The sequence below is a fragment of the Staurois parvus genome, unplaced genomic scaffold, assembly GCF_062004578.1.
Source record: "Staurois parvus isolate SC_StPar_1 unplaced genomic scaffold, SC_StPar_1.0 ptg000361l, whole genome shotgun sequence".
In the NCBI taxonomy this organism is placed as follows: domain Eukaryota; kingdom Metazoa; phylum Chordata; class Amphibia; order Anura; family Ranidae; genus Staurois; species Staurois parvus.
The window spans coordinates 129,140-133,699 of record NW_028318157.1 but is presented as its reverse complement, the minus strand read 5'-3'; positions in this window follow the sequence as shown (position 1 = coordinate 133,699).

Sequence of the window (4,560 nt, the reverse complement as noted above, 5' to 3'; positions counted from 1 at the left end):
GAGCTACAGTTCCGGTGGCCAATCAGCGGCGAGGAGGCGGAGTTGTTGAGGGATCCTGGAGGTGTGGCCAGGTGACAGCAGCGTATCATCCCGCCCACACATCGACTGAGTCAGAGGAGCGGTGTCTCGATTCCTAAGACCATCGGAAATATGTGTTTTCCGATGGTCTTAGGCGACCCCTGGGAAATGGTCGTTCGACCCCCAAAGGGGTCGCGACCCCCAGGTTGAGAACCGCTGCTCTACAGCCTCTCAGTGAGTACTCTGATGTAAGGGGGGACTCTGCAGATATAATTCTTCCTTTATTTTTCTTTTCCTTTCTTCTCCTCTTTTCTTTTCATTCCTTCCCTTCTCTTCTTTTTTTTTCCTTCACTCCCTTCTCTGTTCTTATCCTTCCTTCCTTCGCGCTCTTTTTCTTTTATTTTCCTTCCTTCCTTTCCTATCCATTTCTTTTTTTCCTTATTTTTCTTTGCCTTCTTTCCTTTTCTTTCTTCTTTTCCATTTCTTTCTTTCCTCCTTTTTTTTTTTCTTTCTTTCTTTCTCTTTCTTTCTTTCTTTCTTTCTTTCTTTCTTTCTTTCTTTCTTTCTTTCTTTCCTTTCTCTTACACTTTCTTCTCTTCTCTCTTTTCCTTTCCTTTCCTTCTTTCTTTTCCTTACCCTTTCTTTCTTCTCTTTTTTACAGAAGACAAAACCTTGGCAGATCGTTGACTTAGTAAATGTGCTCGATGATAGTTAATAGTTTTGCCACAAAAAGTGCAAAAGGCATAATCCTTGCCTAGAGAACTTTTCCTTATAAATGCATATTTAGGTTATCCATCATGGCCGGATCTAGGGGGGTGCTGGGATGGCTATGCCCCCCCAGATTTCAGATGCCCCCCCCAAGGCCATCAGGTCCCCCACTCCTGCCCCCAGGGCTGCTGATAAGGGGACACATTCAGACAGGGTCCCATAAGGTCTGCGTCATGGAGGCTGTACATAAGATTGCCAATATACTCTTTTAATAAGAGATCGCCTGTATTGTAATATATGTCCTCCTAGGCCACCCGCATAGTAAGATAGCTGTCTAGGACTGAGGAGATCTTGAGTGGCATCAGGAGGGAGGGGCGTAGGAGCAACATTCAGCTACCCATTGGCTGAGGAGGCAGCAGGAAGCAGACGGCACCGCCTCCCTTTGCCTCTTCAGCCAATGGGCATATAGGTTGTGCTGTCCATCATCGCAATCAAGTCTTCATCCCGCAGGCTTGGTGGATGGATCGGCTCTGCAAAGATCTTGCAGTGATTGAGGGGAGTGAGGAGCAGGCATGAAGAAGAGTGTTTTAACCCAGCAGCTAGAACTTTTAGAACTGCCTGTGTAGTACATAGCTTGTACATCTCCCCCCCTTTAACACCAGTCACTGTAATGCTACCTATATTTCTGTCCTATGCTGCATAGGTGTCAGCTTATTGTCACACTATTAAAAGGACAGCAATATAAGTGGCATTGCAGTGACTGGTATTAGGCTAGGTTCACATTAGCCAGTGCTCTAAAAAGCAATCCATGGTGGATCGCTTTTTAGAGTGCAGCTAAGAAGCCATGGTCAGGCATTCAGGTGCTCTGGGGGCCCTGACATAAGGGGAGGGGGTGACTCTGGGGACCCTGATGTAAGGAGGGGAGCTCTTTAAACCCTGATTGTAAGGAGAAGATGGGCCCTGATGTAAAGGGGGACTCCGGGGACCTGATGTAACTAGGGAAACCTTGGGGACCCTCCTTTAAGGGTCAAAGCTTTGCTGAACAAGATGGAGTTAGAAGCTGATTGGCTACCATACACAGTTGCACCAGATTCTGAATGCTCCAGTTTTAGTAAATCCTCCCTATTGTGTCCTTTAAAACACATTAGGAGATGAACCATCTAATGGATGGTGAGATAAACTGCACCACGGTCCGAAAACAGTGGAGTAGATTATCCCCCAAACATCTTGCCTGCTGTATATTTTTGGATGATTTCTCCCTCTGTGCTATTTTTACAATGGGAAACTTTTTCTCTACATGGCTCAAGCAACCTCTGCCTCCACCTTTTCCCATTAATTTGGCTGAGCGTGGGATAAACAAGCACAGACATAGTGGCTAGGTTGCTGTGTTCATCGGGTACACAGCACAGTTACCTTGGCTGAATTATTGGATAGGGTATGACTAGCCTGCCTTGGTGGTATATTTTTAAAATTTGGAAATAATACTTTTGAAAAAACATTTGCATTAATTTGTGCAAAATACAATGTCAGGCTATATTGTCTTCAATATGGCCAATATTTCTCTTTGTGTTATGGCCACTAGATGGAGCTGACAATCATAGTATATAAGTATGAATTACAATCGTCAGCTCCATCTAGTGGACATAATGTTGTATTTTCATGATACAATTTAATTTGTATAAATGAAAAACATTTTACTTGGATGGAAATTAACATCATAACATTCTTTTTTTGCCACCATTCACACAGAACAAATGTACATGCAGTTTCACATAAATAATAGCGCTGGCATTTTTTTAACCACTTGCCCTCCAGAGGATTTACCCCCCTTCTTGATCAGGCCATTTTTTGTGTTACGGCGCTGTGTTACTTTAACTGACAATTGCGCGGTCATGCAACACTGCACCCAGATAAAATTTACGTCCTTTTTTCCCCATGAATTGTGCTCTTTCATTGGTATTTGATCACCTGTGCTGTTATTTTTTGCGCTATAAAAAAACGACAATTTTGAGAAAAAAAAAACACAATATTTGGACTTTTTGCTATTAAACATGTCCGGTAGAAAATATTAAATCAAATTTAATCACAAATTTAAGCCAGAATGTATTCTGCTACGTCTTTGCTAAAAAAAGAATCCCAATGCGTGTAAATTAATTGGTTTATGTGAATGTTATAGCGTTTACAAAATGACGGTATAGATACTAGGATTTTTTTTTGCCTACTAGTAGTGGCGGCCATCAGCGACTTTTAGCGGGACTGCAGCGGGCATTCTGACACGGGGGGAGGGGTTAACGTGAGGGGCGATCAAAGGGTTAACTGTGTGCAGGGAGTGTTTTCCCACGAATAGACAAATGTGTTTGTTTAGGAAAAATCTTTCATCTTGCTCCTTCATAGCTCCTTATCACTATGATTTTCTAATCATTACCCTACTAACAGGGGCGGACTGACAACTTATGGGGCCCCCGGGCAATAGGGGATCATGGGGCCCCTGTGTCCTCACCCACACTCAAACCACACCCAAAAAAGCCTATGAAAGATACCAGGGGCATCTCATGGGGCCCCTTACTGACCCCGGGCCCTCGGGCAGTGCACGAGTTTCTGAATGGTCAGTCCGCCCTGCCCACTAATGATTAGAAAATCAAATGAACATTCCAAAAATGAAATATTGTGAACTTCTGCAGGTTTATTGCCAACCTTCTTCATGAAGCCCCTCTGGCCAGTCCCCATGACGCAGGAGGGTGTTTTGGCTAGATGTTTTCCTACCAGCCCAGTGCTTGCTCATATGTACACACATCATATTTACACACTAAGTACACACCTATATCACTGAGAGGATGCAAATGCTGACATTTGAGAATGACATATTCTGATTTTATGTATTTCATTTTACAATTAGAAAACTATCATATTGAATCCTTGTTTTATCTAAAGCAGAAATCCAGGAAACAATTTTTTGGCCCGTGCAGTGGGGCTGTGCCATCACTGCCTGGGGCCAATGCTCATTTTGTTCTAGGGGAGAGGACACAGAAGATATACTTACCTGACCCGCCGATCCTCCTCGCACAAGACTGGTCCTTTTGGCACCTGCCCCCACGTAAATCGGCTGTTCCTGACGTCAGCACACTCGGTGCACGCTCCACAGATAAGAACAGTCCACCGCTGGACCATGGGGGAGCACGGTTTTCCATAGGATTGGCGAATCAGGTGAGTATGAGCTTAGTTCTCACCCCTAGAAAAAACAAGCTGCCGATCCCTGCATTATGCCAATAAATGGTTTTCCAGCTTACGGCCCACACCATCCATACCTTCTCCTTACCTCCTCCTGTCGGGCCCAAGGTAAAAGAGGGACAGGGACATGTAGGAGCTACGTTACTCTCTTCTGTCTACCAAGTATTTCCAGTGGTGACAGGGTATCTTTAAGGCTGAATTCTGTATAGGAGCCTCTTGTAATAAGGACCACTCACTGCTCTCTCTCTCTCTGCTTGTGTGGGGTGACTGGTCTTGTCTCCGCCCCCTCCTCTAGTTTTCTGCAGACAGCCTATAGTGTGTGAGCCTGCTGGGCCTCTCCCACAGCTCTGCTCTCTGTACAGGGAATGGACAGCACAGTGATGATGTCACTAATACCTTTACTAGGTATTATCTGGATTTGTAAAGGTATTTGGTGCACAAAAAAGAATTTATATTCTTTTTGGCTTCTGAGGAATATATTTAAATGAAAGTCCCTGTGCCCCGAGTTTGGCTTTAAGGGTTATGGAAATGCTGTGTATTTTAAGCCAGCTCTGATTTGTAATGCAAATGAGCCTAGACTACTGGGATGACAAACGAAGAAAAGAA